The sequence below is a fragment of the Sceloporus occidentalis genome, unplaced genomic scaffold (genome assembly GCF_023333645.1).
Source record: "Sceloporus occidentalis isolate IW3139 unplaced genomic scaffold, rSceOcc1.0.p SCAF_2, whole genome shotgun sequence".
Classification (NCBI taxonomy): Eukaryota; Metazoa; Chordata; class Lepidosauria; order Squamata; family Phrynosomatidae; genus Sceloporus; species Sceloporus occidentalis.
In genome coordinates, this window is record NW_028316982.1 from 186,278,441 (window position 1) to 186,303,669 (window position 25,229).

The 25,229-nt window shown below is 40.2% G+C and overlaps 1 long non-coding RNA gene across 1 annotated transcript in view; it reads left to right on the forward strand.

Annotated features, from left to right (window-relative positions):
* Positions 1-25,229, forward strand: part of LOC149319457 (uncharacterized) — a 193,801-nt gene that overhangs the window by 63,652 nt on the left and 104,920 nt on the right. Inside the window, exon 2 of the long non-coding RNA XR_016279863.1 lies at positions 13,773-13,847. This is a non-coding gene — a long non-coding RNA (uncharacterized LOC149319457). The remainder of the gene's footprint in view (positions 1-13,772; positions 13,848-25,229) is intronic.

Sequence of the window (25,229 nt, forward strand, 5' to 3'; positions counted from 1 at the left end):
CCTGCTCCTTATAGGGCATGGTTTCCAGAACTTTCACCATTTTAGTCACCCTCCTCTGGATACACTCCAGCTTGTCAACATCCTTCTTGAATCATGGTGACCAGATGAGATCTGATTCTAGATGAGATCTGACCAAAGTAGAATAGAATGGTACTGTTACTTCCCTCAGTCAAGACATTATACTCCTACTGATGCAGGGTAGAATTGCATTGGCTTTTTTTAGCTGCTGCATCACCTTGCCGACTCATGTTCAGCCTGTGGTCCACTAAGACTCCTAGATCCTTTTAGCATGTAGTGTTGTCAAGCCAGGAGTCACTCTTCCTATATCTGTTCATTTCATTGTTACTGCCCAAGTGTAGTATCCTACATTTTTTCCTGTTGAAATTCATTTTGTTAGTTTTGGCCCAGCTTTCTAATCTGTTAAAGTCATTTTGAATTTTGATCCTGTCCTCTTGGGTATTAGCTACCCCTCCTAATTTGGTGTCATCTGTAAATTTGAAAAGCAAGCCCTCTATTCAATCATTCAAGACATTGATAAAGATGTTGAATAGCACTGAGCTCAGGACAGAACCCTGTGGTATCTCACTATTCTCTCCAGGGTCAGGAGGAGCCATTGGTGAGTACCCTTTGGTTTGGGTCAGTCAGCCAATTACAAATTCAGTGCAACTAACTGTCATATTGTCTAGCCCACGTTGTCTATAACATGAGTTATAGCCATAATGTATCATGTCAGTTGTTCCTTGGTGGGGTTGTTGTTGTTTTTGTTGTTACATATTGCAAGTTGGCACTGATTTAGAATTACTCAACTAATGAGAGACCTCAAAGGGATGCTATTAATAACAGGCTTGAACATTCATAGCTGTGTTTCTTTTACTGGGTCAATCCACCTGTAATACTGTCTTCTTTTCTTACTTACTTCCACTTTTACCAGCATTATTATCTTTTCAAATTAGTCATTTTTTCTTATGATATAGCCAAAATATGACAGGCTCAGGTTAGTCATTTTGGCTTCTTGTGAAAGTTCAGGTTTGAGCTGCTTTAAACCCATTTATTTGGGGTTTTGTATGATTCATGGCATCCATAGAACTCTCCTCAAGTGCCACATTTTAAATTATTTTAAATTCTTCATCTACTTTACCACTGCATCTATATCTCAGCCAGCATTGTGTAGTGGTTTGATCTTTGGACTACATCTCTGGAGATTCCATGGAAGCCCTTTGGGTGACCTTGGGCAAGCTACACACTCTCAGCCCCAGAAATCCCTGGTGATAGGTTTGCCTTAGAATTGCCATAAGTCAGAAACAACTTGATGGCACAGAACAACAACAACAACTATATCAACATGATATATTACAGATATATCAGTTCATAATAATCATGCATGCAATTAGGATTAGCTAAAACATAAAGCTTGGTAGAAACCTTGTGGGCAAGTGTATATTCACACACTTGGAGCCACATTTCAAAATATGTAAACAATGCCAGGATATCCAACACTAAATTAAATCATAAGTCCAGTTACAGAGAGCCAAGATTCCTGAGAGAATCACAACATCCTTTGCATTGATACTTCTAAGCTAAACTGCTGGATGGAATTAAAATATGCTTAAGAATTGTTAACAAATATCAGCAGTTATTCAAAGAGACCCTATCTAGTTTTTCTGTACAAGTCTTCCATGTAGACCCAAAAAGCCACATGTATGTGGTCTAATTAAGTGTGTTGCAGTTAGACAGGTTGGACAGTCCTGGAGCATCTACTGCATTCTGGGATTCTCCAACCTTGTAGAACCAGACATTATGTTCTGGTCACTTTCAGTTTCATATTTGATTGGGAGGACTGTTGTGAGGTTCCCTACTGCCTGAAATAGTCATTAAATGATAAAATTATGCCTCCTAAAGGTCTTAGAGAGTGCAGTCTTAAGATTTGTCATTCAGTTTTTTAAAGGTTTCATTTGTTGGGTTATCAGTGTGGTCTGGAAAGCGGGGGGCTGCACCAAAGCACTCGCCATGTCACAGAATGTCTAATCCCAATATAAAGATGGCATACCAGTGATCTGCATGCTATACAAATAGACAGGCACCATTGTAAAGGTTAAAAACATTTACCCTAGAAAGCACACCATACTAAATGAATTCAAGAAGTTGACAGTTCACTGCAATGGTTTAAGAGGCAATTTTATAAGCAGGATATTAAGTATCTTGTTTAAAACATGAAAGAGTGGCAATACCACACTACTTCCCAAACAAACACCATTTTGCAAACAAGTTGCATAGTGACCAGAATAGGTTGTCCTTGATTACCCATTCTATACACAGAGCAACATCATGCGTATGATGGGTGTATTTCAAGTGTCAGGCTAATAGTATTTCATCCCACTTTAGCACTAGATCGCATTCCAAAAGTAAAATAAGGTGCTCACCCTGCCAAAACCAATTTCCCCCCTGGAGCTCATACGAATATGAATGTTACTGCTCCAAACTATCTCTCACTTAAATTGCCATTTTAAATCAAACTTCTGTATAAAAGGAGGACTCCCATTGAACTGATCTCTTTCATAGTGTAGCAAATTCTAAAACCTGGCTCAGCTTAGTTCCTTTTTTTTTTTTTTTTGGGGGGGGGGTGTTAAAGAAAAAAAAGGGTTAGTCTCTTTAAAATGGCAGAGTAACACAATATCATTACCCAGCTACTCTTTTCACTTATCCAAGCCAATGAAAATGTTATTGATCTGAAAAGATGGGTCAGCTGTTTTATGTTTGTACTGGCCCTTTGATAAATACATTAGAGCACTACTCCATATTCAGGGAGTTCATGATTCATTAATTATTGCAAGTAATGGGTCTGGAAATGCATTTAATTATACTAATATATAATTTAAAATAACTGAATGAAGCAAACGCTGCTGCAGTAGCTAGACCGGAAACTTTGCCAGAAAGAGTTTTCTAATATTAATTGGCTCAGTAAATGCTTCAAATTACAGAAAGTCAATGCTCCTGGATAGAAAGTTGTAGATCAAAATTCAACACGACAACAAGAGGCAGACTTTAATCTCTTTTTAAGTTAACAGTCATCCAACTTGTGTAAATCTATTTGCTGCATCACTCCAAAAACTTGCTTTAAGGCATACGGGCACCTTGTAAATACATATCATTTGCATATCATTTCAAGATTATGAGATTTGTCAAATATAGACAAGTTGATTTTCACAGATATACTTATTTTAAAATCCAGCAGTCCAACAATTTTAGATCTATGGGGAGATGGAAAGTCAAATGGATGCATCACTTAACAGATGAGTCATAACTAATTTCCCACAAATCCTTCAAAGTCTCCAAATGCTAAATATAAAAAAGTAATAAATTATTTCTATATTATATGTCTATGGTCTTTCAGTAGTGAAGAACATAACACTGATATTCTACTACTGCTATAGCAAGTAGATATTTGCTGGTTTGAAGCATATTGGAGCATATTTAGATATCTAATAAGCTGTTGTTGAAATGTGGAGATATGCATACACCTTTCCTTGGATTCAATGTTGATGCCTTATATGAAGTTTATTTTTCCCCTAGGTTTCAATATATTATATACACATAGAACCATTCTGAACGCATAACCATCATAGATATCCCTTCATCCCAAACAAACTCCGAACAACACCAGCAGCATCTTGACAGAATACAGGCCTGTGACTAACATCATCATATTTTTATGATTTCTAATACCCTTATCTGATGAAGGAGCCAGTGACATGTATTTTATGCATTTTAGGTGGTCCAATAAATGTATCACTGTTTTGTGGATTTTGGATGTTACTGCACTATATGTAACAGAAATGTCAGGAAACTTAAATTTCTAGGATTGGCAGAGCAATAGGATTGGCAAGAGGACCTAGTAATTGAAAATCCATAAGTTTATTTCCAATTGTCGACAAAGGAAAACAATGAACTCAGTGGAATTCAAGTTCCAAAAGCTGAGACCCCGAACAAGACAAAATGGCTCTTTTTATATTATTCAAGACAAAGAAGCTTCTTCAATACACCTGATTGGCTAATTACAATTTAAACATACAGAATTCTTACAATCAGAACAGAAATACATGCATACATTAAAACTGCATCATCACTCCTTACCCCCTCCTGTAGGAATTCAGTGGCTTTCCTCCTAACCTTGCTTCTGAATGTCAACTATGTGTCCTTATCTCAGTAGTTTATGTTATGTCTTTTTACTGGTGCCAGCTTCCATCCAGGTCAAGATGCACTCCTTATTCCTTTGCTCTAGTTTTTCTAAACTCCAAGCCTTTATTTCAAAAACCATCTCTCTGGCTGACAAAGGTGACTCCATCTTTCTATAGTTTTTTATTTCAACGAGGAATATTTCCACCACAATACTATATGGCTAAAATGGCTATGGAAACATCCAAGACTTCCAGATCCATTTTATGGCGTGTTACAGACCGCCTAATACCGGCGGTCTGCCGGCGCTGCTGGTTGCTCCGCGAGGGAGCCGCAGCAGCCAAACCGCGCGGCTCCCGCATGAAGCAAAAAAGAAGCCCCAGAATGGCACTTCTTCCCGCAGCGTGGTTATGATGCCGCGAGGTGCCAATGGCGCACTCGTGACGTCATAAGCACTGCGTGATGTGCGGACGCTATGTGTCCAGCACATAATAATGGTGGCGCCTGTGTGTATAGGGCACCGCCATTATTACGCCCCTGTCACGTGCTAGGGGTGAGGCCGGTGTGGACACTAGGTCCCCGGCCAACCCCTAGCACGTGATGGGGGTGCCTCAAGAGCCCGTCTGTAACGGACCTAAGATATTAAGCATGTTCTGTGTGCATGTATTTGGACTCAAGTTTGGAACAATTGGATCTCTCATTATTTAAGACATTGACAAATTCAGAGAAATCCAGTAAGAACATACAAAATAGCTGCCCGCCATAACATTTTGTCGGGTAAGATAGGTAATGATATATTCATGCAGATTTTGCTGAATGATCTTAATTAATAAAAACCTATTAGTTAGATCACAGCTTGGTAATTGTTTTAGCCCTGGAGTATAGACCATTAACATCATTTTTAAAAGCTCTCCTAATATCCTAATAAGCAGCTATTCTTGTACTGCAATTGCTTTTAAATCTCCTGAGAGCAGGGTAGAATATTCGACTGTTCCAGTTCACAGCTTTCAGCGCTCAAAGGACTTATATCCATTTTCAAGTTGTTAATTTGCAATAGGAGTCAATACACTTTACTTTCTTAACCACAGAGACAAGTTACTTGGCTGTTTTCATGCTGATCATGGATTATGTGTGATTTAAATACACAAATGATGTAAATGCCACATGGAACCAAGGATTTGCAATTTATCCTTCAGAGCATTCTGTGCTTATGGGGGGGGGGGGGTCCCTCCTTCCCTGTAGTCCATTAAGTGACTTAGATGGAATGCCAGTGGTAGATTTGACAGCTAGAACTCTAGCTTGGAGACAGACTGTTGGAAATGAAAAATTCATAGCAAAGCACCTCATACAAAATCTCTCATTCATCTGTGTTTAAGCAAGCTAGTATGTCATCTGTATTTTTACAGCTTGAGTTGATCTTTCAGGACAGTTGGAGATTACATTTATCAACATCAATAGCTAGATCTTTTGCTTTAACAAGTACATGAATAAATAAAGTAACTTTTTTGGAAAATAGTTGAGAACTCTATCTTAGGCTCTAGGAACAGATATGCTTGGAAGGCATCTACAATCTTCTCTTCTTGGTTTCTGCCAAAACATGTGGGACCATGTGCATTGTCCCCACCCCAGTATGCCTATGTCTTCAACCTTACTGTATTGAGGGGAGAAATGCACAGATTTGTTTCTGCTCATGTTGGCTTTAATGCTAGTAGAACTACTCCCTAATCTGAAGGTGAACTGGAGTTTGGTGGAAAGAATTAGCTTCTCTTAGAGTTATAGGAGGCGTCTAAAATTCCCTTCCTCTTCTATTGAAAAAAAAACCTCACATCTACTAATAGCATGGTTTTCTGCCATTTCTTCTGGTATATCTTCCTGCTACCAATGTGACCACAGGGTCCTGAGAAGTAAAACCAACAGTAGTAGGCAGGTGAAAATTGAAGAAAGATCAGGAAGAAAGAGGAAGAGTTACTCCCAGTGTGGGGATTAGACATGACAATTCCATAACTGCTCTGAACTAAATAAAGTGCATGATTTATATTACATTTATTCTTAATTATACAAACCGTGATGGCAACATTAAGTTGTAAATCTCAGAATGGGAACACTGGAGGCCCCAATAGTGAATAAACTGCAGGACAGCTGGATTATCACAGAAAGAGCCTGACACAGGCATGGAAACAGTAGAAACAAGAATTCAATCTATCTATAAAACTAACCGGGGCTAATAAAGATGATAAGATGATGTTTGAATATACAGTATTACAAGGAACAATGGCCCAGAACAGACGGGCCTTTGCGATGCCCTCATCACATGCGAGGGTTGCCTGGTGGGCAGAGCACCCACACACCCGGCAACCCTTGCATGTGAGGAAGGCGCCACAGGTGCGGCGCACCCACCAGATGCAGTGCGTAATGGTGACGTCACAGCTGCGCCATCACTGCGCCAGTTCTGGCGCTTTGCAGTGTCGCCGCAAAAAGGAGCCGCTTCCAGGCACTCCTTTTTTGCTCCACAGCAGCGCCGCACAATTTGGTTGCTGCAGCACACCTGCAGAGCAAAGAGAGGCGCCGGGAAGGTGCCTCTTTCTGGTGGTCTGTACCCCGCCTATGAGACTTTTCCAGGTTCTGTCATTAAAAATGGATGTTTGGGGGGGGGGGGTGAGAGTCTGGTTTCAAGCCTATTACCTTCATTAACTCTGCAGCAACGCTGTTCATTCTGATCCCAATGTCAGCCAGGGGACAGGAGTGTTCTCAAGTGGAAAACAAAATGAGAAAGATGGTATGGGGAACGTTGACTGTCCTAGAATATTGAAGGCTTTTTGCTTCCTGGTTAGTTAATTACCTTTCCCATGACCCATGCTTTTTGCTTCACACATTGGTTGAGAACCTATTGGTTAGTCCCAACTAGAGTAGACCCACTGATACTACTGCAGGGGCTCCTTACAGGGGCTCTGTGAAAGTGTGAAAGCCTGCTCAGCCCACCTCCTCCCCACAGCTGAATGGCAGTCCATGACAGGCAGGGCCCAGGCCTTGTCATGTTGCCACTCTGCTATAGGGAGGTGAGAGGTTGATCAACAGAGCAACAGTGCAACCTACTACACATGTAGGTGAATCCAATTGCTCTCCTCTAATTGGAACTAGCAACAGGATTTAGGTCACTTTCTGCATTTGTACAGCATAATTGTGTGTTTGCCATTAATACCTGTCTTGGTGTGTGCTGTCTCATACTCATTTTGCTGATAAAAATCACTCGGGTTTGCTCTGACTTAGACACCAGAGTTGATACAGTGTCAGTGGATGTAACCTTGGTTCCTGCTTGTCCAGTATTGATGGATATGTTTCAATTTGTGCACCTGAGGATGTGGACAGGATTCCTGAAGAGATGAGAGCCACTATATATATATATATGAGACCCTTGCCCTTCCTGGGTTTTTAAACAGGCCAGAGGAGGACTGGTGGAATGGGTGAGGGAAGTGATTAATGCCTCTTTACAGCAAGGCAGGGTCCCAACATGCCTAAAAGAGGCTGTGGTAAGACCTTTTTTTTTTTGCAGGGGGGGGGAAACCTTCCCTGGATCCCACTTTACTAGATAATTACACACCAGTCTCCAATCTCCCATTTTTGGGCAAGGTGCTGGAGCGTGTGATGGCTTCCCAACTCCTGGATGAGATGGATTATCTAGATTCATGTCAGTCTGTTTTTAGACCTGGTTATGGGACAAAAACAGCTTTGGTGACCTTGGTGGATGACCTATGCAGAGAACGGGACAGGGGGAATGTGTCCCTGTTGGTTTTGCTGGACCTTTCAGCAGCTTTCAGTACCATCGACCATGGTATCCTTCTGAGCCATCTCTCTGGGATAGGGCTTGGAGGTACTGTTCTGCTCTTTCCTGGAGAGGCATTCTCAGAAGATGGTGCTAGGGGATACTTATTCAACTCCTTGGCTATTGGCCTGTGGGGTCCCTCAGTCCTGTCCTCTATGCTTTTTAACATCTACATGAAACCACTGGGAGAGGTCATCCGGAATTTTGAAGTAAGGTGTCACCTGTATGCAGATGATATCCAGCTTTATCACTCCTTTCCACCTAATTCCAAGGAAGCTGTTTCCATACTAAACCACTGTTTGGCTGCTGTAATGGACAGGATGAGGGCAAACAAACTGAAGCTTAATCTAGACAGGACAGAGGTGCTCCTAGTCAGTTGAAAGATAGATCCAAGAATTGGGATTCAGCCCGTGTTAGATGGAGTTACACTCCCCCTGAAAACTCAGGTTTGTAGTTTGAGGGTACTTCTGAACCTGGAAGCCCAGGTATCAGTGGTGACCAGGAGTGCCTTTGCACAGCTAAAACTTGTGCACCAACCGCACCCATTCCTGGAGAAGTCAGACCTGGCCACGGTGATACATGCCTTGGTTACATCCCATTTGGATTACTGTAATGCACTCTACATGGGGCTGCTTTGAAAAGTATTCAGAAACTTCAGCTGGCCCAAAGAGCTGTAGCCAGGCTATTAACTGGCGCTGGCTACAGGGAACATACAACTCTCTTGTTGCAATAGCTCTATGTGCTGCCAGTCTGTTTCCAGGCACAATTCAAAGCGCTGGTTTTAACCTATAAAGCCCTATATGGCTTGGGTCCAAGGTATATGAAGTTCTGTATCTCCCTGTACATGCCCAACAAGAATATTGAGGTCATGAAGAGAGGCCATTCTCTCTGTCCCACCACCATCTCAGGTGTGTTTGGTGGGAACAAGAGAAAGGGCCTTTTCAGTGGCTGCTCCCAAGTTCTGGAACTCCCTCCCAAGGAAGGCCAGGATGGCTCCATCCCTGCTGTCCTTCCGGCAGCAAGTAAAGAAGTTTCTATGCTTCCAGGCTTTCACATAACCAGGATGCTGTTTTGTTTTGTTTTTTGTTTTAAAGTTTTAAATTTTAAAAATGTAAAGGTTTTAATTGTTAGTATTCTTTAATTGTTTTTTAAACTTGTATTTTGCATATTTATAGTGTTTTAACTTGAAATGTTTTAGATTTGCAAGCCGCCTTGAGTCCCTGTACTGGGAGGAAGGCGGGGTATAAATATAGAAATAATAATAACAATGTATGCTTTATTTCTCTGCTATGAGATCATGCCTTATATTCTGTCTTGTTATTTTTTGCCTGATTATAGTTCATTTTCCAACAAGTGTTTTCTTGACCTGTAAATAGCTATCCCTTGTTCCCCACTCCATTTTAATAAATCTGTGTCCTCACTTACGAGTGCAGTACATTGATTCTGGGGATGTCTTGGTGCTAAATCCAGTCTTGGCCCTTTGGTCAAAGGCTACTGTTTCTGGTTGTTTATAAAAGACTCTAGGTTAATGGGATGTTATTTGGTCTGTGTTTCTTATAATTTTGGACAGCATCCTCTGTTCTGTCTACAGGGGTTTACAATGAGGTTTTGTTTCTTTTGTAAACTATGGTCCAAAACATGGTTTCCATAAAAAAAAGGGGGGGGGTGTTTTTTCCCTATAATTGCTTGAACTTAGGGCCCAATCCTGAGTATCAGGGCATGGTCCTTCTCTGCTATGCAGAGATGGGGGAAATCTGAGGATGAGAGCATTACCTTAAAATGTATGTTTGTATGCATATTTTTCTTTGTTTCTTAAAATTTGTGTTTTTATTTGAATGACACACTCCATGCAATTGGAGTTGATGCTTAAAGTATCATACTCAGTAGCATCAGCAAGGTCAACCCCCATGACTTACAAGGGGTTATCCTGAGGTCTCAGGTTTGGCCCTGAATAAGCCTGGGATAGTTCTGACCTAGCAATCCTAGAGTGTTAAAGATGGGCCAAATTCTACATGAGATGGTTTGAGGTGTTAAATACAACATTCCATTGCAAAAATGCAGAGGGCCCCACACTGGTCTCACTACTACATCTCAGTGCCTGCCAGCCTCATCCCCCTCACTGTCAGCCATACCATATTGACTAGTAAAGTGAACAGGCAACACAGCAAGATCATAACTGAGATTGTGCATAGGGGTAGACTAGCACACAGCACCCCAGGTGTCATGGACTGCCCTGGGTCTGAGGAGGAGAGGGGGTCTGAGTCTGAGGCAGAGACAGACTTTGGGCTGGGGGACCTCCCTGCAGTCACCCAGGGCAAGCAGGACCCTGAGGATGAAGCAGTAGATCCTACCATCCCAATCCCAGGACCTTCTGATAGATAAGTCAAGGAATCATTAAGATGCTCCTTTCAGCTGGAGGCCAAGACGAGAGCTAACAGACAACAGCTGAGGCACGCTGAGGCTCTTTAAAAGGAACTAGATGCCTCACACCCTCATGGCTGGGGACTTTAGAGTAATAATAATTAATAATTTGTTTTATTTATATACCGCTATTCCAAAGATCATAGCAGTGAACAGCAAGTAAGCTAATTAGCAAGTAAGCTAATTTGCCCCCAACAGTCTGGGTACTCATTTTAGCGACCTCGGAAGGATGCAAGCCTGAGTCGAGCTTGGGCCCTTTTGCTGGTCTTGAACTCGCATCCTTGTGGTTTTGAGTGAATGGCTGCAGTACAGGCATTTAACCACTGCACCACCAGGGCTCTATTTTACGTTTATGCTTAACCCTTTTTGTTGTTTAATTGATACTTGCCAAGGTTTTGCAGTCTTGACTCTGAATTCCTGCCTCTTTCGGTCAGCTAGACAAGGTAAGGCAGGACACCAAGGTTCTACTCCTGATTGAGCTTAAGCCTGAGCTTTTTAATGATATGGTGTTTACTCTAAAGTCTAATAATTATATATCATTATATAAATCTCAATCCTAGCAATACAACAGAGCTTCTAAAACATTTCTTATCCAGGTTAAATATTTAGCTCATTTTAATTAGTGTACTCTAATATTAGTATGATATCACTACAGGGACTCTCCATGTCACGTGTAAAAATTATGTGTTTGATTCTGACTGTCAGGCCTGGGTTCTTATGAAACCATCTATTCTAAAACCTCCTATAATGTATTAAAAATTTCTTCCATGGATTGCTTGTCAAACCCTTCTCTAATTCCTTGAAATGTTAATTCCAGTCTGCATGTTACATACAATTGCTTTTCGTCACCTTTACACCAAAACGTTTACCTCATCACAGACCCCAGACACATTTCAACCTATTTCTCCCATTGCGGTTTATTCCTAAATGCCATGGTCACACTTTGGTAATTCATCTGGGTGGTACAAAGCTGACGTTCCTTGGTTTATAGGCCATGAAATTTTGATGAGTTGTAGTTAATTTTGCATGAAGATCAAGAAGCTGGGGCAGCTAAAGTCATTCATAGAAATGGCTTCCACTGAAAGAATACTCTCAGGTTGAACCTGTTACTTGAAAAAGAGAGATTCTTGACTTGTACAGCCATGTCTATCCTTTAAAAGTTTTTATATATTTCTGTATACCTACACCTACATCTATATCCATAATTTCTTACTGTGCTTCCAGCTGTATCTTCATCACGTATTTTAGTTTGATACTTCAGAGATACCACCTAGATAGAAATGTTATATTTCAATGATGAACCTTATGAGAGCAATCTATTAAATACTATCTTTCTGTTGAGACCATCCTTTGATAAATGACTTCTGAAAAAGATGTCCTTTGTTCTTACCATTACTGATTAATTTTAGGTTTTGCATGTTGTAAATTATCTACTGCAAGGTTACTGGACTTCCATGTGAAATACAAAATGCTATTTCATCTCACTAAAAATGGAGAGAAGCTTCTTTCCATTCCATTTGCCCTAACCAGACAACAGGAACCTTGCAAAACTAGAGTGTATTTTCAGAAACAGTCTTAAAGCTCAAAAAATGCATTTAAAAATATCAGCAGCTGAGCACCTCTATCCAACTCATTCCTCAAGATCACAAATCTGATCTTGTTCTTTTGTGGTGTATCCATAGCTCAACTTCAAAAACAAATCGTCTGTGAAAATCAGTAAGAAATCACATCCTGGCAGTCCAGACAGTCAAAAGGCATTGTGCTGCTACTCTGATTCTTTCTCCTTTTTTTTTTAACCTTTAACCCTTTTTTACTAGTAAGAAAAACAACAGAATAAACAGTGGGGAAATATATGAGATCCACAAAATAAAGATGACATTAAGTGGACTTAAAAAAGAAAAAGGTTTAGACTTTCCATAAAATTCCATGGAAAGGCATTCTATAAAATTCCATGTCACATGAAAAGTCTCATCTAGAAGCAACCAATATAATATGCATTCATTCATATAAACATGAAATTTCTCTAGGCATATGTGTTTGGGCACTTAACCATCTGCACACTTAGGATATTTGGACACTTTCAAAAAGTTGGACACCATCAAGAAGATGGCTGAAGATGTCCTTACATGACTATTTATTGACACTTATATTGCTGCATGCAATAGTGAACCAAAGTATGCAATACAAAGGAAATGAAGGCATTAAAGTTTGTGAAGTCAACGGCTTTCAGGGCCAGCATCCATAGTTTTTTGTGGGTTTTTCAGGCTTATGTGGCCATGTTCTAGAAGAGTTTCTTCCTGACATTTCACCAGCATCTGTGGCTGGCATCTTCAGAGAATGCTTGCATTCTCTGAAGATACCAGCCACAGATGCTGGCAAAATGTCAGGAAGAAACGCATTAAAGTTTGTTTAACCAACATTAGACATCTAGAACCCCATATTAATCAGCATTTTTGAACCTTATCTGAACATTGGTCCAAAACACTGCAGAAATAATCTGGTTTGAGACTGCTTTAACTGCCCTGGCGTAATGCTAGGGAAATTCTGGGAACTGTAGATATGTGAGGCATTTTGCCTTCTCTGTCAAAGAGCTCTGGAACCACAATAAAACTACAGTTCTCATGATTCCCTGGCACTGAGTCAGGGCAGTTAAAGTGGTCTCAAACTGGATTATTCCTGCAGTGTGTTTTGGACCATTGTCCTCATCCTTAGCTAGGCTATTTACTTGGTTCTGTGGAAGGAAATACAATATAGCTGCCAGTTGCAATGCTAGTTGTGAGCTAATCTGCTCTACAGAAATAATGAAGTCTGACACCACTGTAACTTCCATGGCTCAATGCTATAGAATCCTGGGGTTTGTAGTTTGTTTTTGGCACCAGAGCTTTCTGACAGGGAATGCAAAATATCTCACAAAACTATAAATCCCAGAACTTCATAGCATTGAGCCAGGGCAGTTAAAGCGGTTTCACACTGCATTATTTCTGCAGTGTAGATTAGACCCATGTCATTTTTTCTATAATGCCTCTTCTTGAACTTGACTGAGATGACAATATGAGCATTATGGTGAAGACTATTAAGCCAAGGTCACTTTGGAAAATTCCCCAGAAGCAACTAAGGGAGCTATTAAAATGTAATTGTGTCTAACCTTAGTCCAGACAAATCAAGAGTACTTTCTATGCAGTCATATACAAATATGTTCTCTTCCTTCAAGTTCCTCTTGAGCAGTTAAAGCACTGTTCTCAAGCAGGAAATGAAACTTAACAGGAAATAGTGAGGAAGACCTTGATGTAGATGGGTTCTTTTGATACAACAAGAACTTACTGCTGTCCCTGAGTTTCTTTTTTGCTCTCTCTTCCAGCCACAGACAAGGCCAGATATAAGATGAGAGGAAAATGGGGCAGTAATGAAACAGAATAGTCTGTGGAACACCAAGGTAAGTGGAAGCAACAGCACAAGAAATTATGTATAATTATGAACCTTTTGGCCGCATGAAGATTGTGACATAGTATGGAATACTATAAATGCATAGGAATAATTCCCATTTAACTAAGGCTAGGAATGGATCTGTGCCTCTCTATGTTGTTGGATGGCAACGTGTTCATATGATGTGCTGGTTGGGGCTTATGGGACCAGCTGTTGGACAACACTAAGGGAAGCCATGCACTCCTCACCCCTAGTTCAGACCTGAAAGGACATTGGGCTACATTATATCCTTATGACTGCTAATTCATTCATGTAGTTATTACTTTGGGTAGGGCTAGGATTAGATGGCTCTGTCACTTCCACTTTCTCCCACCTTTGGATTGTTCCATCTCTCCACTGAATTTTTGAAGAAATAGATGCATTTTGGGAAGTTCTCACTAAGAATGAACTGAATGATATTCTCAACTATTAGCACCAGCCAAGTTCCAGGGATGCTTTCATTCCCAGTATTCAAAGCAGTGGTGGGGACCAATATTCTGTACCTCCCAGGCTCTGCATGAACTGAAAAAATGATTCCTTCCAAGAAAAAAACAGAAGTGGCCAGAAAACCTCTTTGTAAAACATCTAAAATTAAATATTGGAAAGAGCAAACTGCTGAAAATATTAGAATCTGCTCTTAGAAACTTCCAGAGATGTTATTTGGCGAGCAGAAGAGGTGCATCTAGGGGGCTCTGAAGTTGCAAAAGCACCCTTGAGAGGACTCAGTATCACACACTGCCCACCTCAGCATAGAAAATTATGTCATTTCTACCTGCCATGTAGCTATTAGACATGGGGAGTATTCAGTATTGACAGCATAATGAATGTTACAGTAAAATATTGCATTTTATGAGCAGGGATGGAGGTATAAAATGCCCATGCCATTCATACATAAGCTGCTTTATGTATTGAGGAAAATAAGTGCATTCTTGTCATGACAGGTGGAAGAAAATATAATAATTGCTCTTGAATCCAGGAGCCAAAACATGTTTTTCTCTGAATGGCCTCTTTCTCATTCCTGAAAATGAAGAGATTTGGTGTCATTTTCATAAAAACTCACAGAGGAAAAATATAAACTAAGAAAACTAATAATTATTCCATGTTGTGATAGCTGTGTAATCTGTTTATTTGTTTTTGCCAAACCCTCCACAGTCAGTATTAGAATGGTGTCCCAACAGTCCTTGCCATCATTGTGTACATAGGATTGTAGATGTACAGGGCAGGAACTGGAAAAAAGGATATGGTCAGCTGGGGAATCTTGGAGGAGTTCTGTTTATAGAAAGGGAGACAGATTAAGAAGGAAACTGAGATTTACCTGGCCTATCTGTTTCTAGTCCAGTTTCTTGGAGTTTGGTTGTTGTGTAGCTGCTGTTCCCACTACATTCCCGGCTGCCTGCTGTATTCAGACAGTAAGTGCTGCTTGGGCATTGCTCCAGCATACATTCAAAAGAAGCAGGGAGAGAACACTGATCTGCAGTGCACCAAAGTGAGCTGAGTGTGCAAACCAAAGCTGAGACAGCACCCTTTGCACAAACTTGATGTTCTCAAATACAGAAAGGCTGGAAGGAGGTGGAGGAAGAGTGAAGACTGACTCCAGCGCACCTATTCATACATTCTCACTGACTGAAGAGTTTTGATTCAAATTACTTTTACTTCTTTAACTGGTTAACAGTGCTACATACCCTGCAATTGTCCTAAACCAAAACCCCACAAAAAACTGGATGTCAATCATAAAAGCCTTTGACTTCACATAGCCCATCTCTGCTCCAGATGTCCTGAGTAAACAAGGGAAAGAAAGAAGGATGGGGAAGATGCAGAGGCAAAACAATGGCAGATTCACAAAACCCATGGACCTAAATCCCATTGTTAGTGCTAACTAGTCACTGAATGAATAGAAACTCAGCAAATCAAAATAAGATCTATTGATACAATGTGTCTGCTCTAGTTGAAACTAACAATTGGATTTAAGCTGTGGAAAGTAGCTGATGAGGGGATACTTTGAGAAAGATATTTTAAAATTAAGATAAATATTAAAAGGTTACCTGTAACTACTTAAAGGGAACAGTCAATGAAATCCTGGGTTAAAAACAAATTGGCTTGTTGTTAAATCAATTGTTAATTTACCCACTATGATTATAGAACTTACAATAACTTGCAAGTTTTCTCTAATTTTGGTGTGTTCTGTTGGGGAAATTTCTCTTCCTTTGCATCATTCAACAAGGCCCCTGCTGGGAAATATCATTAATGTTTCATAACCCACTGAGAGAAAACAGCACTACTCACTGAATTGAGATAATTGAAACAGTAGCAGGTATTTCTAAAACGGTTTTTGGAATTCCTGAAACATGACTTCATAATCTAGTAAACAATTATTTAGCTATACCCAAAGACTATTTTGCAGTTTTTAAAAGAGAGGAATCGCAGTTTCAAGAGTACAGATTCATGTTCTTCTTGGGGTCATGATATGGAAAATAGTTTCTATGGGACAGAGCCTTTGCTAAGCATATTTAGAAAAGGGATTTTAAAATTTTTGCTTGGTGCTCAATCTAGGTGTAGGTTTTCCTACCAATATAATTTTTTACCCTACTATATTCTTTCTTCACTTTCCTGAAATTTTCTGTTTTCCTGGGGATCATCTAGTGAAACTAGCTAGTGGATTCAATGTAGATAAAGGAAAGTATGAAATCTGAAGGCACACACACACACTATCTCCAGTAACTGAGACAGCATACCTCTCAATAAAAATTGTTGAAGTACAAGTAGGAGGATGTGATGGCGCTCCTTCTTGAAAGTACTCAAAGGCAACTGATTAACTGCTGTAAAACAGGTTGCTGGTTCCAATGGACTATTTCTCTTATGTCCTCTTGATCTACCACAGGCTTTAGCAGCATGAATTAAACCAGTAATTCCCAAACTTTGGTTCTCCGTGTGTTTTGGACTTCAGCTCCCAGAAGCCCCAGCCAGTCTGGCCAATAGTCAGGAATTCTGGGAGCTGAAGTCCAAAAATCTGGAAGGTCAACGTTTAGGTATCACTGGATTAGACTATTGTCTCTTCACCCCCAAATAACCAAAACATATTGTCAACCAACCAATACTGTCAACTAGAAGCAGCAGGATGGCTCTGTGGATCCAGTTCCCACAATTTCCATCACAATTTCTACCACATTACCCCCAAAAATCCAGATTTCTTTCCTCTTGTTTCCACTTATCAAACATATTAAAAGATATTGCCATGCTCATTTGTTTGGATACCTGCATGTTAGTTCATTTGCAATTATCTAGTCAAAATTATCCACATTGACTTTATGTCTACCCAGGCACAGACAAGAATTTTGGTTTTAATTGTATTAGCCCTTGTGCACTAGAATGTACAAACTTGCATTTTTGCACTGTGATGCATTTCTCACCTCAAATGAGAGGTCCAAATGTATTGTTGTTGTTGTGTGCCTTCAAATCATTTCCAACTTATGGCAACCCTAAGACTGATACCACTGCATTTTCTGGGGCTGAGAGTGTGTGATTTGCCCAAGGACACCTAGCGGATCTCCATGGCTGCACAAGGAATTGAACCCTCATCTCCAGGGTCATAGTTCAGTGCTCAAACTACTATACCATGAAGGATATTAATGTGCCCCATGTTTAAATAAGAGATTGGGTGTGCAGCATCAAGTGTACAGCACCCAAAATCCAAGAGCCAGAAAACAAAGGATGAAATAAAAGTAAACTCAAATTAGATCAAATAAGGTAATACAAAATGTATATTGTGTGATATTTCCTGACTCCAATGAATTCCAGTACAACTCCCCCCCCCCCCCCCGGCAGAAAAATTGGATTTCTTTTAAATGGGAGCAGCCTATTGAAAAGCCAGAACATGCCACTTCTGCTTTGCCCAGAAAGCATGGAACTTGGGACACAGTGGCTCAGTGGTTAAGTTGCTGACTCTGATGGCAGGTCGGCAGGTCAGCAGTTTGAGGCCCAAGCACAACGTGATGGAGTGAATTCCTGTCACTAGTCCCAGCTATTGCCAACTTAGTAGTTGAAAAAATGCAGGTAGATAAATAGATACCACTTCGGTGCGAAAGTAACAGCATTCTGTGCAGTCATGCTGGCCACATAATCATAGAATCATAGAGTTGGAAGAGACCGCAAGGTCCATCCAGTCCAACCCCCTGCCATGCAGGAAATCTAAATCAAAGCATTCTCGACAGATGACCATCCAGCCTCTGTTTAAAAACCTCTAAGGAAGGAGATTCCACTGTACTCCAAAGTAGTTTGCTCCACTGTTGAACAGCCCTTACTGTCAGGAAGTTCCTCCTAACGTTGAAGTGGAATCTCTTTTCCTGTAGCTTACATCCATTGCTTCGAGTCCTAATCTCTGGAGCAGCAGAAAACAAGCTAGCTCCCTCCTCAATATGACATCCCTTCAAGTATTTAAACAGAGATATCATATCACCTCTTAACCTTCTCTTCTCCATGCTAAACATACCCAGCTCCCTAAGTCATTCCTCATAGGGCATGGTTTCCAGACCCTTCACCATTTTAGTCGCCCTCCTTTGAACATGCTCCAGTTTCTCAATGTCCTTCTTAAATTGTGGGGCCCAGAACTGGACACAATGTTCCAGGTGGGGCCTGACCAGAGCAGAATAGAGTGGGACTATTACTTCCCTTGATCCAGACACTATATTTCTATTGATGCAGCCTAAAATCGCATTGGCCTTGTTAGCTGCCGCATCGCACTGTTGACTCATATTCAATTTGTGGTCTACTTGGACTCCCAGATCCCTTTCACACGTAGTCTCATTCATCTTTGACAACTCTGGCTATTCAGCTTAGTAACAGAGATGAGCACCATCCCCTACAGTCAGTCACAACTTGATAACTTTGTCAAAGGGGAAACCTTTACTTTTCTGTTACTTTGGCTGGGACAAAAACAAAACCACGGTAGAAAAACCAGTACATTTACTTAGACATAACAAATGATATTTAAGGACATTTTCTACACCTATTTAGGTGACATTGCAGGTCTGTTTGTATGTGTGTGAGAGAGAGGGAGAGAGAGTTCATTCTGCAAGAGAAACATGTACGGTATCTCGAGCACTAAAATCTCCCAGTGTAGAGCATGGGAATTAAATAGTTTGATTGTGTGTTTTATTCTATTGTATTTTTTAATGTTAGTTAGCTTTTGTTGTTGCTGGTGTCACTTTTAGAGTAGGTGATGAAGGTAGTCCAGGTTTTAAACAGAACTGATTCCTCGCTTTTCTTGTAAACCAGAAATGGAACAGCTGTAGAAGGACAGACTAGGGCAAGCAGTGTTATCCTTTAAAATCAGCTGAGCTTCTAAAATTTCCTGTCAAATTTCCCATACAATCATTTTGCAGTTATGGATTCTGATGGGAACAGATTTGCAGGCCTAGATATTCTATACTCTGGAGTGACAGCCAAAAAAACCCTCATATGCCCTGCAGCTGAACTGTAATTTGTCGTTCACAACATCACCTAGATTTTCAGAAGGTTGCTTCATGACCTAGAGTGTATTGAGCTCATGGCTAGGAAATTCAGAAGCTACAATTGATTTCTAAAGCTTGGACACAAATGGAATGATCAAAAGGTCCACATGGAATAGCTTTAAAAACCCTTTAAGGATTGTTTTTAAATCAATATAAATGAACGTTAAAAAGTCAAATGAAGGAATGTTAAAAAGTAAAAAAAAAAATCATCTGTACACCAGACCTTTTCTTTTTGTTAAACCTGGAATTGTACTATAGACTAGATTTCCATCAACTCTGTCTTTATACCCCTTTTCAAAAACGTACCTTGTCCATATGTTGTCATAGTAAATATAAGTTGTTCATCTTGTATGGATTTGTGGATTTTTTTATTTCGGTTTCATTTTATTTTTAATAATGATTTTCAGGGTTTCACTTGATGTTATTTAAAAGTTTTGATGATTTTTAATTTTTAAAATTTTTATCTTTTATTGTATTTGATTTTTTTTATTGGTATTTCTAATGGAAACAGAAAGTGGTAACTTCCTCCATTCACTTCAGTGGAGGAAGAAAATCTTGAAAGAAAGTGGAATGGAACATGTTGCAATGTGTCCTTCTCCTACTGAATTAAATATAAGCGCAAGAAGGATTTTTAATGTTCATTACATCTCAGGTTAAACAAGAACTAACAGTATCAGCACTATAACTATAAATATATCTTTATTGGCTCTATTTTTGGTTCCCATTATTCATCTTTAACCTACCGGGAGAAAGTTTGCCTGTTTTTATGTATAAATAACACCTGGATGAAGTCTAGTGTTATATAAATGCTATATAATTAAATAATAAGAAAGCTGCAATCTTAAGCAGTCTTTTAAGGTAGGAAGCACCACCATGCTCAAAGACACTGGATTTCAAGGAAAAGGCATGAACATATTCATTTTTCCAAGAAAAGAGAAAGTAATAGCCCTGGAGCCCTGGTGGCGCAGTGGTTAAATGCCTGTACTGCAGCCATTCACTCAAAACCACAAGGTTGCGAGTTCAAGACCAGCAAAAGGGCCCAAGCTCGACTCAGGCTTGCATCCTTCTGAGGTCGCTAAAATGAGTATCCAGACTGTTGGGGGCAAATTAGCTTACTTGCTAATTAGCTTACTTGCTGTTCACCGCTATAATATTTGGAATAGTGGTATATAAATAAAACAAATTATTATTATTAATAATAGGAGTGCCCTTAAAACTTAAGGACAAATCGATGATCCATCTTAGTTCAGTTTTACCTACACTTGCAATGGCAAATGGACAGCCCTCCAGATGTTGCCACATTCCTTGTGTAAGTTATGCTATGCATGCAGAGTGAATGATTCTCCATGGTATGACAGACATGTTCAGCCATTGCACATTGTGGTTATGCACTGTACATTGTGGTTATACATTTGCCCCTTGGAACTCATGAGGGATCCATTCTGGGGGAGGCGCGAGTTCCCAAATATGCGCATATTCAAGGTCCATAGGCTTGAAAGGGGAACGTGTATGTGGGGCACGCAACCTATAGGGGTTAATGGTGGTCGCTCCTCCACATCTACAGACTTGGAGCGGTGACTGTACTTTGTGATTTCACATCACACAACAGCACTCAGTCATTCACATGTATTGCACCATGTTGCTATACTGCACAGAGGTTGCATAGTGCATGCAGATATTTATGCTATGATGAGGGAATCTTAGGTTGTAGCTTTAATTTCCCCTTGCTATTCACCAGTGGTGGTGGCGGCATCATCATGGCGGTGCCCATGTGGATGGGATGCTGCCATGATGCTTCCACCCGTATGGACTAGGGTTCTGGAGCATGTGGTTGCTGCGTGCTCCGGAACCCTAGTATCGGCAGTGGCACACCGCTTACTGCCCATGTGTACCGGCCAAAGTAAACTGGAGGTTTTTTGAAATCACCCTAAACCCCTCAACCAATGAAAATAATTTTTTTTCACAGAGAAAAGAGAGGAACATTGTGTTCCAACATGACTGGAATCAAAGTAAGGACTTGTTATTTAGCCTGTGTAGAGCCAGTTCTAGTCAGCAGCTGCTGGTTTACAGAAAAAATGTTGTATATCAGTGATGTTGAATATCTGAAGAAGCTGGATAGTCTGTTAAATGTTTTAATAAAGTGCAGCACTTTGCTACAGACTGTATCTGCAACAAGCCTATTTGTGACAAGATGGGACAGAAGCATTGACTGTATCAGAACCAGAGCATGGCTAAGTGGGTAAGTGATGTTGATGTTCTTCTATAATGCTTAGAAACAAAAATGAGGAAAATGGGACACTAGGATAATCTGAACTTGGTAGTATTTTCAGAAAGAAATTCATCCTTTCAAATGTATTAGTCTTTTGTAATGCAGTCCCACACATTTTCAACTCTGTCTTTTTTCTTTTTTGCTTTGTTTTGTTTTGTTTGAGGGTTTTTTGTCTACTTCTGGAACTGCTTTTCAAACATGTCAGAAAATTGAAAGGGAAGTAAAAGTAATAGGCTGTAGTGGGAAATCTATTACTACCTTGGGAGAAAGTCCTCCCTTGTGTGCCTTCATTCTAGGAACTGCATAAGGAACTAGATGGATTTTGTTTGTTTTAAAGCAGAGATGAGCAACTGAGTAGGAACAGGAGACAGTTGCCTCCTGACTGAGCCCATAGGCACACCTGCCCAGGCACCAAGATACCAAACTGGCAATCATAAGTGACAAAATATCACTTCCAGTTGTCATTTTGGCTGGGACAGGGCTAAAAATGGAATCATAGAATCAGAATCATAGAGTTGGAAGAGACCACACGGGCCATCCAGTCCAACCTCCTGCCATGCAGGAACTTTCAATCAAAGTATACCAGACAGATGGCCATCCAGCCTCTGTTTAAAAACCTCCAAGGAAGGAGACTCCACTGAACTCCGAGGGAATTTGTTCCACTGTCAAACAGCCCTTACTGTCAGGAAGTTCCTCCTAATGTTGAGGTGGAATCTCTTTTCCTGTAGCTTGCATCCATTGTTCCAGGTCCTGTTTTCTGGAGCAGCAGAAAATAAGCTTATACTGTATAAGTCAGAAATGACTTGAAGGCACGTAACAACAAAGTGGGATAAAAATGGTACAACTGTACAATGTGAAATAGATCTCAGCTTCCAATCCTAGAATCCAGGGGAAATGATGCTTTCAGAAGAGAGGATGAATGTTTTACATGCAGAAAGCCACATGTTCAATCCTTAACACATCTAGTTAGAAGAGTAAGGTAGCAGTTGATGTGCAGAAATAGTCTGCCCAAGAACCTGTTGGGCCACCATCAATAAGAGTACGTAATACTGTTTTAGCTGGCCAAACACTCTGATCTGTTATGAGGCAGCTTCCTTTTTTTTTTTTTTATGAAGCAGCTTCCCTTTGTTTTTATGTAGTGTACCTCAAAACACTACAAGTGAAAGTCTGCTAATCTCTCTCTCTTACATACATACACACAAACAAACAAACAAACAAACAGAGAGAGAGAGAGAGAGAGAGAGAGAGAATGAGAACTTCTTTCCATTCTATCAAGACCATTACGATGACCAGCTGCATTCACTCACAATATACCTTCACATATATATGCAGTTGCTCAGATGACAGTCCCATGCTGTGTTCCTTATGTCTTTCTGGCCTCATGTCAAGAACACTTAGTGCACATAAGGGGAACTATGATAAAAGGGCACTTCAGACAAAAAGGGAGACATGAGATATGGTATGCTTTCTGATTGTGTGGGAAGATGCCTCCATGAATGTGTATGTTTTTGAGGGCCTTTTGGCTCAGTTTTGCATAAAAATTACCCAAAAAATCTTGCCCTAAAAAGAAAAGTGGGGTTAGTTGGTGAGATTTGGGAGGCACAAATGTAGGGCCTGAGGCCACATACAGCCTGCAGACCACAATTTATCCACCTATGAGTTTAGATACCACCTATGAGTTTAGATACCTTTTTATTAGCAATAGTCATTATACCAATGTGCACCCTTATCTCAGATGCATCCCTATCTGGCTGTGTAACCACAAATGCAAGAGTTAGCAATAAGGAAATGAAGAATAGTTGGGGGGAGGGGGGCTCATCCTTAATAAACTGTGACATCTTGCCACCAGTGTTGCCAATTTCTGGGGAATTCCCTGGTTTCCGGGTAATAAAAAGCTTTTCTGGGGAATTTCCAGGTATAAAAAAATTATGGGGAATTTCCAGGGAATTAAACATTCCCATTGGCTAATTAAAAGCCTTTCTGTTTATGGGGAATTATTTCACTTCCCGCCCAAAAAAATGGCCGAAAATGCCTTTCCTGCCCCAAAAATAGCTGACCTGGAAGTCCCCGCCCCCATTTGTCTTCCCATAGTGCTTTGCAGCCCCTTGACCCAGATGTCCCACCCCTGACCCAGATGCCCCAGGAAATTGGGGGGCATTTCGGGGATTTTCAGGGGGATTTCCTTCAAGGGTGATTGGCAACACTGCTTGCCACTGTCACACTTCCTTGAAAGTTTATGCCACAGGTGCAAGAACAAAAATACAAAGTCATTTTAAAAAAATTGTTCCCTAATCTGTACTGACTAAAGGAAACTATCTACAGAGTATAACAAACTCTGCATGATTGCAGCTTGTTGATATAAGTTGATATATGTTTTTATTTATCCTGTTGTAAAAATGTCTTGTTGTAAAAATTTATCTTGTAAAAATGCAAGCTTTGTAAAATAAAGAGATATTAATTAATAAAATAATAATAATAATAATAATAATAATAATAATTATTATTATTATTATTATTATTATTATTATTATTTGCATATATTTTAGACAGTGTGTCTTGCTGGTGCTGCACTAACTATGCCCAGTTTGCACTAGGGTATGTAAAGAATGCTGGAAAAGACACATTGGTTAGCACAGATGCATATTTGCACAGGATTTTTCATGTACTTTATACCAAGTGATTTTCTGCTGTTTTCTCTGATAAATTGTATGGGTTTTGTTGAAGTAAATAAAAGCAATCACCACTTTCTCAATTGCAGAGAGATGGATAAATGGATTGTTTGCCTTGATCACTGTCAGAGACAAGAGGAACACACATTTCCATTCCTAGTCAGCAATTATAAATGCCTAACAGTATTACAATCCAGGATACATCCCCCTGTCAGGGCCCATTGCTCATGCCCTATGTTCCAAACAGGGCCATGTAACTGGATCTAGCCATCATATTAACTTATTATCCCGTAGAAATTTAAAATGGCTGTTACTTGAAACAGACAAGCATGTAACAATGCTATCCACCAGCAAAGTCCATCAGGGCAAACTAACACAGGAAAGTTTCAAAGGATCTTCTCACACTTAGAGCCAACTCGGCTGGAAGCAAAGCACTAACAATACATACAGGTTTCTGTCCAAACACACAGTAAAGGACTTCAAGGAAAAAAAAACCTCATTATTATTTTGGCAGGGGGTACTTTTTTGTTTGAAGCTGTGGCTGCTGTTTCTCCTTTTTCATTTTGAATCAACTTCTTCCAGCATCAACTCTCCAGCCCCACAGAAGTGAAACTGTTTTTACATTTTAAAAAATGGCATGCCTCCTCAAATTTGTGGCCCATGATTGGGGCAGTAAGAGTGGTAATCCCCTTTTTGCCTTAGTGCTAGTTGCATGATGCTAGTCTCCAAGTGCAAGCCTCTGTGGCCTAGTGTGTGGTGTGTCATGACTCAACCTCTGCATTAGTGGCTGGGTGTGATCTTTATATCCCAGGGTGCCTTCTGGTTCAGTGGCAGAGAATCAACTTCAGAAAAGTGGTCACTGTTCCCTTGCCCCACTTTTCATATCAGTCTTAATGTCACTGACAAAA